We start from the raw sequence: 14,858 nt of genomic DNA, 5'->3' as shown, positions 1-14,858 counted from the left end.
GACCACCAGAGACGTGAGTCAAAGCCAGGCGGCAAGGGTCGTTTATTAGGAGTTCGAACCCAGACCTCCGCTCACTCGTTCCCGGTGACGCAAAGAGGTCCTGAGCAGAGTAAGTGCAGGGTTTTATAAGCAGGTACAAACAAGTTTTGGGGTGGGGTACAAACAAGTTATGCTGATTGGTTAATATTTTAAAAATCATACCTGGTGTTGGTTGATTGGTGTTGGGAGCCCGCGCGTGCATTAAGCAAGCATTGGAACAGAAGCGGAAGTAGCTAGTTAGCCCGCGCGTTGAGCAAGCACTTTTACAGAAGCAGAAGTAGCTGGTTGATAGCACTTTCGGGCGTAAACAAGTTTCAGGTGGGGGGAGGTTTGTCCAGGCCTTTCAGTAACATAAGCATTTTATGCAAATGTGTGGTGGTGGGAAGAGTAGCGGGCCACGTACCAGACATCTTAAGGAAACCAGAGCTCTGGTTACTCCTCAGTTTTAACACCTCATGAGAGGAGCCAATTATTTTGGACCAACAAGCTGCCTTTCGTGGAGTTTTGTCTCTGCTTGAAGTCAGAGCCCGTCTGCCAGCACAGATTCGTGGGGTGCGGGGAGAGGTGAGCCCAGGTGACCAGGTGAGCCCAGGTGAGCATGGCGGGGAAGGAGATAAAGGCTCACCCTCTCGCCATGCATGCCTGTGTCCAGCCGTCCTCCTGGACCTGGGAGTCAAGGTCATATCACGAAAACAACGGTTGGCTCTGGACCAAGGCTCTGGGGCTGCAGCAACTGAGACGGAGTCTTTGCTCTGCCGAGCGCTAGCCGGATGGCCTCGGGCAGGGGTCCTGACCTCTCTCAGCTTCGTTTCCATCATCAGCGAAATAGAGATGACCGTGGGTTGGAGGGGATTGAGCAGGACACTGCGTGCAAAATGCTCAGCCCCGTGGCGTGCACAGAGCGCACATGGTCAGTAAATTGACCATTACAGCATCAGTCCATTTGTAACAAAGCTGTTAGAGGCCGCGCCCTCAGGGAGCTCAGGTGGGAGAACCAGCTGAATGTGTGTGTGTGTGTGTGTGTGTGTGTGTGCGCGCGCGCGCCCTCGTGTGCATTTGTGTTGGGGGTCTGGGAGGGGCTCTGCTGGCCGTAGGGCTGTGTCTGTCACTGTTGGCACGTCTGGGCGTCTCTCTGTACATCGTCTGCAAAGAGCCTCCCAAGAACTTCCCCCAGAACGGCCCCTCCCCCACACCCTCCTTTCCTCGGAGATCTATGGGTCTTTTCTGGAGCTGAAGGAAAACAACCCACAGCCCGTCTCCCATCAGCCCTGCACATGCCTGCGATGTCCCTCGGCTCTCCGGTCTCCACTCCCCGTGGTCCCGGGACCCAGAGGGCTGGCCTCCTGGCACCTGGCAGCCCACCTGGAGGCATTTCTTGATCACTGTTAGGGGCACAGGGGATGGCACCGGCGAGACCAGCCCCTTCCAAAATGGGAGAGGTGCCCAGGCGACCACGACCTCTCAGGGCCGTGCAGCATGAAGGGGGGCACTCCCCGCGGGGCAACTGGGAAGGCGTCCTGGACAGAACGTGTGGCCCTCTCTGATCCCCTGGAGCCTGTCCCAGCCCGACTTCACTCCGGGTCCTCCTCGCGCCCCCACAACCCGATCCAAGCACCGTTCAGTGCATCATAGGACAGAAGGAAACTAGCTCACCCAAATTACCCTTTTACGGCGCCCCCTCTGCTGTCCCGGCCTTTGCGACGTAGCAGGAAGACGTGGGGAAGGGGACAGGGGTAGGAAGGAGACCGCAAGAGCGAGGGGTCAACTGAAAACGTGGTTGCTCACGCTTCTTCCACTGTGACTGAGAGCAAGAAGCAGATGTTGCAAAGCCATCCAGGTCCATGAAAAGGTCTGTGGGCCCGAAAGGGTCGTTTCATGCAGCCTGACCCTTCCCCTGTGGGAGATACTGGTTTTCTATTCCTGTCTGAGAGCTCTGCCTGCAGGGCCACTCGGGGGCTGCCCCCGTCCAGCCGTGGTTCTGGGGGGAACCTGGGAAGCAGTCACGGGGACCGAAACCCAGGTGGGGCAGAGCTGGTCATTGGGGGAGCAGCCACCTGACAGGAGGCTTCTCGAACTCCTGCAGGGCCAGCCCAGCAGAGCCGGGGGCGGGGGATGTCTGTCCCCGTGGTTAGTGAGTCAGCCCCGCCTGCAGGTTCCTGCCCCTGCTCTCAGTTTCAAGGCAGGACGGGGATCCTCTACCCACAGCCCCCAAATCTGGTGGCTCAGAGGCGGTGGGTAAGACGTCTCCTCCCTGGTCCCTCACGGACCTCTGACAATCTGGACTCACTCCTTTCAACTAAAATGTAACTGGGGCTCAGGTGGCTAAACATCTGCCTCTGGCTCGGGTCGGTGTCTTATCCTGGCGTCGAGCCCCGCATCGGGCTCCCCGCTCAGCGGGAAGCCTGCTTCTCCCTCTCCCAGTCCCTCTGCTTGTGTCGCTCTCTCGCTGTGTCTCTCTCGATCAAAAATATAGATAAAATCTTAAAAAAGAAAGAAAGAAAGAATCGTGTAATATTTGCCTTTTCGCAGCTGGCTTCTCTCACGGAGCATCAGGTCCTCGGGGTCCATCCACATCGTAGCAGGGGTCAGTGTTTGGCGGAGGGACATTCCATGGCATGGACGCACCACACCCGGCCCCTCCCGTCACCCTCGCCCCCTTCCTACCCTCCCGCCGCTGTGAGTAGCGGTCATCGGTTTGGAAATGGGACAGACTGTTTTCTTGTCTGATGTCTCTGCTGGACGGGCAGCTTCTCAAGGGCAGCCAAGGGTTTGGTGTTAGGGCTGTTGCCTCCCTCCAGCTCACAGGTTGTACGGGAGAGCGCATGTGAGCAGGAGGGAGGGGGAAGGAGGGGGGATGGTGGAGGGGGGAGGGGAGGGGTTCCCAGCCGCCTGCAGAGGCCATGCAGCCCTGCCCGCACCCACCCTGCTGGTGGGCTCCTCCTGCCTCCCGCAGCTCCCAGCCCAGGACAGAGCGGTCCTCCGACCTTCCCTCTGCTCCCTCCCGGGGCCCCCGGCACCCTGCAAACGGAGACAGGAAAGGGCAGGTGCCCGCCCGCTTGCCCTCGTCACCCGCCATTCCACCCATGCAGAAATCACTGCGCTGGACTTGGAGGACAGTGGCCACGTGCAGGGGCAGAGAGCGGCTCCCCGAAACTGCGTGAAATGGACACAAACGCACCCGGAGTTCTCAGGAGGGAGGGTCGTCGCTGTGGTCCTCGGGGTTTGCCGTCCGGACAGGTGTGAGTCCAGAATGACTGTGGCTCAGACCCTGCCTGGCCCATGGGAGGAAGCCAGAGGGCTTTTCTTGAAAAGTCTTGCTGATGTGTGTGTGTGTTTTTTTTTTAAAGATTTGTGTGTTTATTTTAGAGAGAACGGGGTGGGGGAGGGGCAGGGGGAGAGGGAGAGAGCGGATCTCCAGCAGACTCCCCGCTGAGCTGGATCAGGACCAGGACCCTGAGATCAGGACGTGAGCCAAAACCCACTGTGCCATCCAGGCGCCCGCTGATGTGGTATTTTAAAGAACCAGGGCCCCACTGCTGTGGGTGAACAGATCTATTCTGAGAGAAGTGTGGGGTTTATACATGCCCGTCTGTGGGCACCGCTGGAGGGTCAGGCACTGGGGGTGCCGTCCATGCAGTAGGGACACTGTGAGGCGCCGTGGGTATACCTTGAGCTGGGAACCAAGAGAGACACACACACGCCCCCCCCCCCCCCGACCCAGGGCCCTCCTGGGCCAGCGCCTCCCTGCCCACAGACAAGGAAACGGGCAGGGGGTGCAGGTCCAAGCTCTCACAGCTCCCTTGGGGCAGAGCAGCCTCGAAACACCGCAGACTCGAGCGGCTGTATTTACCACCTGTGCTTTGCTTCCAGGACCCAAGACGGCTGCACCTGTCACCTGAGACCTGTCACCTGAGCTCCTTCAGCCACAGCCCGGGGCTGGCGGGGTGGAGGGGGGCGTCTGACAGCCAGGAAGACCCCAAGGCACGGGACAGTCTCACGCCTGCTCCCGCTGTGTCGGGGCACCCGGATGGAAAGCCTGACGTGACCGCCGCCCCCTCCCCAGGCGGGGGCCCCTTCCTTTGCACTAACATGCAGGGCAACATGCCGGCCGCCTCCTGGTTGCCGGGCCGTGTGAAAATCACCCCAGTGGCGCGATGAGCTGTTTGCCCGGGGTTAATCGTCAGTGTTAAACCTTGCTCGGCGCAGGTTTAAAGCTGAATTTTCAATTTCCATGTCTAAGAAATCCATTCTCCCACCCGCCGCGGGAGAGAACGGAGTTCACGGGTTTAGCCCATTTCCGGGCCTCTTGACTCAGGGCACTACTAGGCGTGGGCCAAGTGGAGGGGGTCTGCAGCTGCTTCTCTGCTCGCTGCCACGTCCTGACGGGGGTGGGGGTACCCTTGGGGCCACCCCCTTCCCCCGCACTGTACACGAATCTCAGAAGCAGGACCAAGTGCTGGAACCCGTGGCTGCTGTGGGGGAGTTTCCCTGAAAACAGGGCAAAGCGTCTCTCGTCGCAGCGCTCGGAGGTGGCACAGAAGTCATCCTCAAATGTGGGAGAGCAGGAGGGGCGGCGGGCACGAGGAAGCTCCCGAGCCCAGGACTGAAGGGCAGCCGTGGGAGGGACGGGGTGGGCGAGGGGCTTCCCCTCGCTGCGAGGGAGGCAGAGACCCCAAGAGTGCACTGGTTCACGAGGCCTTCCTGGGACCCACAGCAGCTTTCTAGGGGTGAGGAGGGGCGGGCGGCCTCTGACCCCTTTTGCTCTTCTTTCTTCCTGTTCCTGAATCCGCAGCCTGAGCAGGCAGAAGACACCCCAGAGGGACACAGGAACGTGCAGATGAGTCAGGCACAGAAGTAAAGAATTCAGACAGGGAGGGGCCACCAAAGCCCCCGAATGCTCCCTTCATTGTCTTGGAGGAAACAGAGACCCAGAGGGCCATGGCCTGTCCAGGGGACACAGCTGGGCAGCTCAGGGCTGAATCCCTGCGTCTGGGCTCCTGCTCTGTGTTTGCCACTCACTGCACCAGCAGCCGTCACACGTACGTGTCACTGATGCTGCGTGTTTCATATGCGCACCTGCACCTCGATGGAGGCCTCTTGTCCCCCATCACGTCCACCAGGTGTGCAGCGTGGGCCGGGGAAAGCAGACGCGTGGCTGGGGCGGGTGGAGGTCTCCATCTCAGGGAAGAAGGCACTTGACCAGAGTGACAACAAGAAGCCTGTGCCGGCTGGGCAGGTGACCCAGCAGTTGCGTGTGGGGCCTGGTGGGCGGCCGTGCACGGCCATGGTGAGGCTGAGGGATGAATCAATGGTGCCTTTCCGGTTTGAATCGGGGGTACCAGTGGCTGCCAGGGAGCCAGGGGTGGGGGTCGTTGGTTTGCTGGGGAGGGCAAGGCTGACTTTGAGTCTGCTGGGCTGCAGGCAAAGGCCGTGTGCAGACATCTCTGCCGGGCTCCTAGGTTCTTGAAACGCAGGAGCCCCACAGCCCGTTTCCAGCTGGGTGTCCTAGCCCCTGTCACAGCAGCCAGCATGGGTCCGGCCCTTGGCGGGTGTTGGTTGAACGATCCAGGTGGGAGGGTCCAGCGGGAGCTGAGAAGGGGGACTGGGGCTGCAGGGGGCCGACCGTGTGCGTGGGTCGTTCTGGAACCGCCCGGTCCACGATGAGAACCGTGGGAGTGGGCTCAGTGCTGCCAGGCAAGGTGGCCGGGAAGCAGGAGAGGGGCCCTCGGAGGGAAGTCAGAGTGGAGGAGAGGGAAGGCCAGCGATGCCCCAGGGATGGAGGTCAGGGAAGCCCCTGGATTTGGGGTGCAGAGTGCTGTGGGTGCACTGGGACCTACGTGCATTTAGGGTGAGCAAGGCCGGAAGCGGACTTGCTTAGGACAAGAGATGGCGGGGTGGCGGGGTTCGGGGGGACCCGAGTGCACAGCTCTCTGCGGAAGACGGGGAGCAAGAGGGACAAGGCCCAGGATACGGGTTTGGGAAAGAGACTTGGGAAGACGTTGAGGGCGCAGGAAGGAAAGGGGATGCAGGGGCTCCGCCGGAGGGCGGGAGCAAGGACACCTGCTGTGAATGAACGGCCTCCGCCAGGGCTGGAGGGACAATGAGCTGGAGGAAGCCTCCCCACTGATTTCGCCTGGGGTGGGGGGAGCAGAAAGATGGAGCTGCCCCCTTCCTGGGCGACAGCACTGCCCGTTTGCTGGCCTCCCTCTGCAGACACAGGACCCCCTTCCTGGGCGACAGCACTGCCCGTTTGCTGGCCTCCCTCTGCAGACACGGGAGATGGTGGGGAGCGAGGGGAGACCTTGAAACGCTGAGGGAGGCCAGAGGAGGAAGGGCCTAGAAACAACAGCGGCAACAGGGGAACCTGGAGCCACGGGCCTCGGGCGGTGGGCGGATGCTGGTGCCAGTCCCCGGCCGCCCCCGCAAGGAGGCCCCACAGCCTCCCCTCCCTCCCTGGCTCCCACCCACTCATGAGGCCACGCTGCCCCAGTGGCTCCCAGATGTCTGGGCACGGAGCAGGCGGGGGCACCCCAGCCCGCCCTCCTAAGACCAGTCCCTGCTCTGGGCCCCCCGCGGCCAGCCAGGCCCCCTCTAACTGCACGGTAATCGGGGGCTCTCTTCCCGCAGCCTGCCTTCCTTCTGCCTCCCCCTTCCTGGGGTCTCCTCCTGGCCCTTCTGTTTCCCCTCTGCACGCAGTTCTCCCAGCCCAACCGGGGCCCATCAAGTTCCATCCTGGCATCCGCCTCCCAGGGGATTTAAAGTGACGCCGTCCCCGGGGGCTCAAAGCGACAGCTCTACCCCAGCTCTAACGCTCGTCCGTCCCCCCACACTCTCCCTTCCACCCCTCAGTAAAATGCTTGTCCTTACCGGGCCCTCAGCCTCCCTGGCCACTCTCCTGTGACGGGGAGAGGGGTGTGAAGTTCTTGGCAAGCTTCTGTCCTGTCTCTGCCCGGGAATCTGGGGGCGGGGGCGGCGGAGGCCTCCCATTCCTGGACCTGAGCTGTTCATGCCCAAAGTCCCAGCACTCACACCCAGGTCGGTGCCCCTCCTGGCCTTGTCTGCAGAAGGGTCCCTTCCCTGAAGGGAAGGGAAGAGTTTAAGTTAGTGTCCTGGGGCCATCAAAGCAGAGTGCCACCAATGGGACGTGTGGAACAACATAAATGTGTTCTTTTCGGAGGGCAGAAGACTGGGCGTTCCCTCTGGAGGCCCTGAGGGTCGTTGTCCCCCCCCCCCCCCCCCCCGCAGTCCCCGGTGCTCTGTGGCTAGAGGCACCATCCTCTGGCCTCTGCCCCCACCTTCTGTCTCCTATAAGGCATTCTCACGGGATTTAGGACCTCTTCACCTTCATCCCACCTGCAAAGACCCTTCTACAGAAGGTCACACTCCTCGGGTTCGGGGTGGACGTGAATTTTGGGGGGACACTATCCAACCCACCACCGCAGGAGAGGGGGATGAAAACTGTCCCCGAGGGTAATGGGGGCGCGGAGTGTGTCCTGAGCAAGCATGGGCCCAGCTGGGTCCAGGGGTGGAGGGGAGAAGACCCCCCCACCCTCCCAGCCCCCACGCTCCCCTCGGGCTTCCCTTCTGGAGCTTTCCACCATCCCCATCTGCCCTCTGGGCTCTGCTTCGGGTGGGGGTGGGGGGGAGGCCGTGATGACACCTTCTGCTTTAATCAGGTTACGAAGAAGAAATGATTCCGGAGCAGAGACCCGCAGGCAGCGGAGAACAAAGGAGGAGGTGCCGCCACCCACCGCGGACCCTCCAGGGTTGGCTGAGCAGGGGTGGGGAGGGGCGAGGGAGGGGAGGGCTGAGGCGGGCCGAGGCCCAGCCCTCCCTCCCCTGCCCTGCCCTTCCCGGGAGCGCCGGGATTTCATATGCAAAGGTGGAGAGGCGGGCACCAGGCGCCCGCACACGGCTCGCGTGTTTCAAACAAAGAATTTACAACAAAGGGCCGGCGGCCGCGGGGTTTGTCAGAATTCAGCGACGGGGAAGATTTATCTAAGCCGAGCGGAGGGGCCTGTGACCTTGAACAGGCGGTGGTTGAAGACGGAACAAAGAGCGGCTTGTGATTATCGTTATTTAATATCATGGCCTGAAACTGTCGGGAGGGGGAATTAGGTGGCACAAGAGAATTGTTTTATTCCAGGAGATGTAAGGCAGATGCCGTGCAGGGGGAAACGCTGGGGCGGGAGGGAGAGGCGGTAGATCTGGGGGGGCGGGGGGAGGGGGAGCGCACCCGGGAGGGACGGGGATCGGCGGGAGCCGCCCCCTCCCTCGGAGGCAGGTCCGGCCTCAGCCCCAGCAGGTGTATCAGGGAAGGCGGGGCCCTCCGGGCAAGGGGCTGGCAGAAAGTGGCCTGTCCTGGATGCAGTGGGAATCCCGGGGTGGGGGGCGCTGCCAGCAAACCCCAGACCGGGTGTCCAGCGCTGCCAGGAAACCTGGACACACGCCCTCAAGGAAGCATGGCCCGCAGGAGGGGTGCGTCAGTGGCCTGGGGGGCTCCGAGGACCAGGGTGTGGAAGGGAGCAGAGAGCTGCGGGGTCCTCTCATCAGGCCCCCCAAGAAGAGGGCGGTGCCCCTCACACAGGCGTCGGATCCCGGGAAGTGTGCTCTTCTGGGCGGTGGCACACGGGGGTGACTGCGGGCGCAGGAGGAGGTGGCTGGCTGGGCTGCCTGGCTGCCAAGACTGGAGCCGAGAGCCATGTGAGCCCGCGATGGGCACCAGGTTGGGCCAGACCCGTGCCAGCTGTCCGGCTTCCCGGGGTCCAAGCAGGACACCTGCCTTCTCTCTGGGCACATCGGCTTCTGGTCCTTTGGGCTGCCTCTTCTAACAATGCCCTCTCTCCTGGGTTGCGTAAGTTCCAACTAATGCGAGGGATGGGCTCAACCAGGTGTCCTCACAACACACCCAAGGCAGAAGGACTGCGCTTCCCCCCCGAATGTGCCAGAAGCCTGTGCCAGCTGTCTGGGGACTCTGTAAAGCTTTAGAGCCAGGGTTGGGGGAGCAGAGCAGGAGCAGCTCCGTCCTAGAGCCACAAGGGACCCCCGTCGCCTGCCCCGGGCCGGCCGGCCACAACACGTTTCCACTGGAAAGATTTTCCTCATTTCACACTAGCTGCTCGGGCCACAGGCCAACTCAGACCCCCGAGACCAGGGAAGCAGAGAGAAGACAAGTTTCTGAGTCAGGCTGGAGGGGAACGGTGTGTCGAGGGCACATCCCAGTGGTGGGCCAGGGGGCCCTCTGGGGAGGCACCGCACAGAAGAGGGACCATCCTTGTCCAGGAACTCGGAGGCAGGGATCCCCAAGCCTGGCTGCACACCCGGGCGGCTCAGGGCCCCACCCCGAACCTACCGAAAACCCTGGAATGGGGGCCGTGCGTCCGTGTCTTAGCAGCTGCTCAGGAAACTCATGCTCCCCGCACAGGGCTGGGCTAAGGGTCGATCCTGGAGGAGGCAGGGTACTCGGCTCCACCAGACGGTGTCCGGACCCGGGACAACCCCGCGGGCCGCTGCCCTTGCCGTCTGGCTCATCTCTGGGCGGCAGGAGAGGCTGGGAAGCCTTGGATGGGAAGAGACAACAGTTTCCACTTGACCTTCCTCAACTGTAGACGTGCCCCGCCCAGGAAGTAAGTGGGCTAAGACTGCAGCTGGAGTGGGGGGCATTGGAGGCAAGTGTCCACGTGGGGGCGCAGCTCCCGACACCAGGACACAGCAACCCTCCCCTCCCCTTCCCTCTCCACACCCCCCCACCATGAGCACTAGGGACGCCCAGTGCTTTCTGGTGGGTGGCCGCGTGGCCTTGTGGGCCAGCCCAGGCTGCAGTCAGGGCACCTGGGCCAGCTTGGCCACCTACTCAAGGTGTGGCCCTGGGCCTCAGCCTTCTCTTCTGTAAAATGGGGCTTGAGGATAAGGGTAACTGTCAGGAGTAGGATGATGTGGGGGAGCTCTGGAAGCTACAGGGACTTGGCACCCACTACTGTCACTGCCTCATCACCCTCCTCCTCGGCTCCCTCTGTCTGCCCAGAAGGAAAACCCCTGCCTGCGGTTGGGGCAGGGGTCCTCACCAGAGGAAAGACGCACCGGTGCTTATTCCTGCAGGTGGGAAGCCCTCGGTAGTCCGAGAGGCCGCCAGGGAATATGGCTGGGCCCCTGGGGACCTGGTCAAAGGCTAAGATGTTTCTAGTTGACAAAACGGAAGGCGTGACCTCAAATAGACCCCTGCGTCTCCCTCTCTCTGTCCCCTTCTCCGTCTCTCTGTCTCTGTCTCTCCGACTTCCTCGGTCTCTCCCCTCCTCTCCTCCCCCACCCCTAGTGCCCCCAGAACATGCGCCAAGAGCTAGGGCTGAGGCCGTGACCTCGTAATATTGGGTCCTCTCGCTGCATGGCTGTGACTCCCAACAGGGAACCTCTCCCCAGTCCGGTCACAAAACACCCACCGGGCAGAGTACGCGCGCCCGAATTCTCCCTCCCGTTGGGAAATCCTTCTTACCCAACCTACATGCCTTGTCCTGCAGCTTCAGCGTATTCCATGGTCTGCTTTCCATTTTCAGTCACTTCTCTACTTAAGACTCTGATCGATGGAAAGTGGTCCCTTAGCAAACACTCAGTTCTGCGTCTGGACCCCTCGCTCCTTCTCTGCCGCGGAGGAGCCACGGGGTCTGGTGCTCGGGGATCCTGGGAGAAGCCCTCCGCTCGGCCGCCACGCAGCTGCTGCCGGCCGGACCCGGGCGCGGCGTCCTCTCCCCCCTCACTTCACGTCATTACCAAGAGATGATGCAGATCTGGAAGCAGGAGCCCTTTGGCTCTGGAAAAATTATGTGTGACACTTTACATGTGGATCAGGTAATTAACGGATGCCCCGATTTCCTCCACCAGAACATAAAGCGGGCGAGGATGGCCCTCTAATTCCAGATAATTAAAGAGCGATCGAGTCGGCTGGTGCTGCTCGGGGAGTGTGGGCTTCTGTCATGAACACAGCCTCCTCCTCTCCATTCTCCACAGCTCGCTGCAGACCATGGGGCCCCGGCTCCCCCGGGACTGACCAGCTAGAGCGCCCAGGCAGCCCGCCCACCAGGTAATTGGACTGGCCATATCTGCTGCAAATGGAGTGCGGCATGCTGTCACCAAGGGGAGGTGCTGGCTGCCACAGTCCCCCCTGGTCTGCACCCTCCCCGGTGTGCGTGTGCGTGTGTGTGCATGTGTGTCCATGTCTGTGTTTGGGAAGGAACCCCAGAATGGCCTCTCCAGGGTAGCCATGCCCAACCTTACAGATTTGGTTCCCCAGGGAAACTTGCAGAGCTCAGAGGCTGCTCCCGCCACACAAAGCAAGTCACACTGGCACAGCATGACGGCGCAGCATCCCCACTCGGCCCCAAGAAACTGCCCCTCTCGCCCTTCCTGCCCCCAGGCTCAGGCTCAGGAGCCTTCCGGATACCTGGGAGGCCTTCTCCCCTGCAGCTGAAGGCTCTTGGGGTTTCGGAAGTGGCAACAATCAGTGGTCCATGACATAAACAAACAACCCTGTTCCAAGGGTTATCATTCCTTCTGCAGTCCCGGGGCCCCAGGCTGCTGGTAAAGGTGCGGGCGGTGGACGGGCACCCCTAGAAGGCGAGAAGATGGGAAGGTGCTTAGCGGCCTCTCTGCGGGAGTGGAGCTGCCCCTGACCATGGCCGAGAGGACCGACAGCTCCTGGTTCAGCCCACGCAGCTGTCACATTCCTGGTGACTGTCAGCCCTTCCACTGTCAGCCGGGGCCCTTGGGGTCCCTGCGAATGTCCCCGTTCTCTGCTCACGTCTGGTAAGCGGTCTCCAGAAACGCGCGCATGCGTGCTTGTGTCCACACGGTCTGTATGTGTGCAGGCACTGGGCTAGTCTCGGGCCGGAGGTGGGACAGAAGGGTCTGCTGCATGGGACAAGCTGGGAGCAGCCCTGGAAACAAGCCTGGGAGCAAAGAAGCAGGAGGACAGGCAGGGTGAGCGGGAGACGTTGGGAGGAGTACCGGGAAGGTCAGGGGAAGGGATGGAGCTCCAGGAGGGTGTGCACAGCGGGCCAACTGGCGGGTGTGCCATGGGAGCTCTGCAGGTCACCCCACGTGTCCCCTGCCTCAGGTGGCCACGTCCTTCTCCGAGGGGGGCCCTTGGCCACAGGCCTTTGGGATTGGCCTTTAGAAGGTTCGGGGCACGGCTGTCTGGCTAACTGGCAGTCTGCCTGTTTTACCCTGCAGGTCTGGGACAGGGTCACGTTTTCGCCCAAACCGTTTTCTACTTAGTGAGATTTTTATTTCTCCCCCAAATTCTAGACTCATATCCACGTGCGCATTCAACGTGTCCACACGGATGGGGCCTCAAAGTCAAGGCAAACTTAGCCTCTTCCTATTTTAACCTGCGTCTGCCTCTGTCCTTCCATGCCCAGACCGGAGGCTCAGAGTCATCCTCACCCCCACTTCCTGATGCATCCTTAATCCAGCGCTGCCTGTTCCGACCGACCCGGGAAAGGCAGAGGGGGATAGAGTCTCGGAGACACAGGGAAGGACATCGCGGGACCACAGAGGCCGCGTCCGGAGGCAGCCCTGAGGCAGTAACATCCCGAGGCAGCAGGAGCTGGACGAGGCAAGAAAGACCCTCCCCTCGAGCCTTCAGAGGGAGCACGGCTTTGCTGACACCCTGAGTGCAGACTCTGGCCTCCAGAACTGTGCAGGAATAAACTGCTGTAGCTTTAAGCTCCCCAGGTTGTGGTAACGCGTATGGCAGCACGAGGCACCGGATGCGATCAGCTTAGGACCCGGGGAATGGCGTGATGATTGTAATATTTGCCACCATTTGCTGAGATGAATGTACTTGAACTCAACAAGGAGGGAAGTGCTGCTGTCCCATTTCCTGGATGAGGAAGCTGAGGCCCAGCCAGTCTGCACCACCTTGAAAGCCCTCCTCCAGGAAGAGGGTGCCCGGCCTGAGTCCAGAGGCAGCTGCTTGCGATCTCCTGCTCACATCTGTGGGCTCCAGCGATCGCCAGATGTTCACTCCAGCTTGCCCTGCAAGCCAGACGGCCCTGTGGAGACCCACGGCGTGGGGCGCTGCTCTCTGACTTCGGGTCCAGGAGCCAAGCTCTGCAGCCCAGCCCTGGGGCCCGCGACCCTGGGCCAGCGGCTCGGGCAGCTGCAGGGAAGGATGGGCCTTCTCCTTCCTGTCTGTCCTACCAGCCTTTCCTCACCTGTCCTGACCCCAGCTGCTTGAGATGGACAGACGGACAGCTGACTCCCAGCCTCCCCTGTTCGGGCATCTTCTTTGCCGCTCTCAGTGGCTACCCTGCACAGAAGCAAAGATAAAATTGGTTTTATTTATTTATTTATTTTTTAAAAGATTTTATTTATTTATTTGACAGAGAGAGAGAGAGATCACAAGCAGGCAGAGAGGCAGGCAGAGAGAGAGAGAGGAGAGGGGGAAGCAGGCGCCCCACTGAGCAGAGAGCCCGATGCGGGGCTCGATCCCAGGACCCTGAGATCATGACCTGAGCCGAAGGCAGACCCTTAACCAGGTGAGCTCCCTGGGCGCCTGGCAACTTTCTTGAGAGTTGATTTCCCTATAGCCAAAGGCAATAGAAGTAAATTTAAAGGCAAAATAAGATACCCTGGCAGCAGTCAAAACCATGAATCGGTGAGTTTTGGGGGGAGAAAGCGTCCGATATTCCCATCCCCCATCCCCCACACACCTGTCCAAGCCACACGCGCTCTGTCCTTGGTTGCAAGGTCCTTTTTGGACCTGAGCTCCTGGTTCCTAAATGCCGCTTGTCCGTGGGGATCCAGGCTAATGCACTCTCCCAGGAATGGCTTCACGGCCCTGGGAAACCCAAATTCAAAGTAAAAATCTCCACAGGCCGTTGTGGAAGTTGTGGGGCAGACGCTAGACAGAGAATAGGAGGCGTGGTGAAGGCCACGGAGGCTGCGAGCACCTGATTAGCGCCCCCGTCCCACTGTCGACAAGCTGTGTGACTCTGGGCCAGTCACTTAACTGCTCTGAGCCTTGCGGCCTCACCGGTAAGTGGAGTAAAACCAGAGTTCCTCATGCACGGATGCGTTTGTCTTCAGCGAGGAGGTCTCCGAGAAGCCTCGGGACGGGGAGCGCGTCCTGACTGCCCCCTAAAGAAAGGGAGCTGTATCTGTGTGAGGGGCCAGTGCGTGGGGAGAAGGCCCCCCGCCGGCATCTGCCCAGCACTACGACGCCCACCTTTTGTGGACTTCATGCACGACCGCTGACACAAGGCCCACGAGAGACGTAGGATGTCCCTGTGACTTCTGCTGCCTCGGAATGGGGTCCCTGGGGATCTGTGGGTGACAGGGAGTGCCACCCTTGAGCAGTGTCCTCCAGCCCAAGGGCGAGGGGTGGACGGGGACAGTCCACCTGCCGTCCAGGAGGTGCTGGGGCTGCAGACAGCAATTGGTCCATCTGTGAGAGGCACGTCTGTCTGTCGGAGCGGGGCTGGGGGTGGGTGTTTGTTGTTTGCTTTTGCTTTGTCAGAATCAAAGCCGCCTTTCCACAGATCAGCCGGGGACAGAGGACCTGGGTGACGCAGAGCCTGGACCCAGTGGGGGGTGGGGCACCATGGACTTTCCTGAGGGCTGCAGGGGGCAGTCTGGGGACTTGTGAATTGACCTTCCCTGCAGGTCGCAGGCACAGAGGGGGGCTGTGTCTCCTGGAGGCCCCTTGGTCCAGCCTGGGATGGGGGACCAGGACGGCTCTCGGCCCCTTCACCCTTGGGACCTCTGCAGCCGAGCAGGGAAGCCCCCAGACCTCATTCCTCATCCCAGCGGGTAGGCCGCTGCCT

The 14,858-nt window shown here is 61.2% G+C and overlaps 3 long non-coding RNA genes across 5 annotated transcripts; all 3 read left to right on the top strand.

Moving 5' to 3' along the window:
- The first annotated feature begins 426 nt into the window (after window positions 1–426).
- On the top strand, window positions 427–4,406 carry LOC131816622 (uncharacterized). Its single transcript, XR_009348121.1, has 3 exons — window positions 427–1,024; window positions 2,569–3,276; window positions 3,910–4,406. It is a non-coding gene; the product is annotated as an uncharacterized LOC131816622 (long non-coding RNA).
- Window positions 4,407–7,751: 3,345 nt separating this feature from the next.
- Window positions 7,752–10,232, top strand: LOC131816643 (uncharacterized). Its single transcript, XR_009348130.1, has 3 exons — window positions 7,752–8,893; window positions 9,464–9,669; window positions 10,138–10,232. It is a non-coding gene; the product is annotated as an uncharacterized LOC131816643 (long non-coding RNA).
- A 31-nt stretch (window positions 10,233–10,263) lies between these two features.
- On the top strand, window positions 10,264–13,381 carry LOC131816642 (uncharacterized). Of its 3 annotated transcripts, none has more exons than XR_009348129.1 (4): window positions 10,264–10,881; window positions 11,041–11,113; window positions 11,570–11,835; window positions 12,450–13,381. It is a non-coding gene; the product is annotated as an uncharacterized LOC131816642 (long non-coding RNA). The 3 variants fall into 3 exon arrangements; XR_009348128.1 differs by having other exon boundaries at window positions 10,265–10,881; window positions 11,590–11,835; window positions 12,337–13,381; XR_009348127.1 differs by having other exon boundaries at window positions 10,267–10,881; window positions 11,590–11,835.
- Window positions 13,382–14,858: the final 1,477 nt, after the last annotated feature.

This window comes from Mustela lutreola, chromosome 15 (assembly GCF_030435805.1).
Source record: "Mustela lutreola isolate mMusLut2 chromosome 15, mMusLut2.pri, whole genome shotgun sequence".
NCBI classification, from domain to species: Eukaryota; Metazoa; Chordata; class Mammalia; order Carnivora; family Mustelidae; genus Mustela; species Mustela lutreola.
The sequence above is the reverse complement of the archived record's forward strand: the minus strand, read 5'-3'. Positions and strand labels throughout refer to the sequence as shown.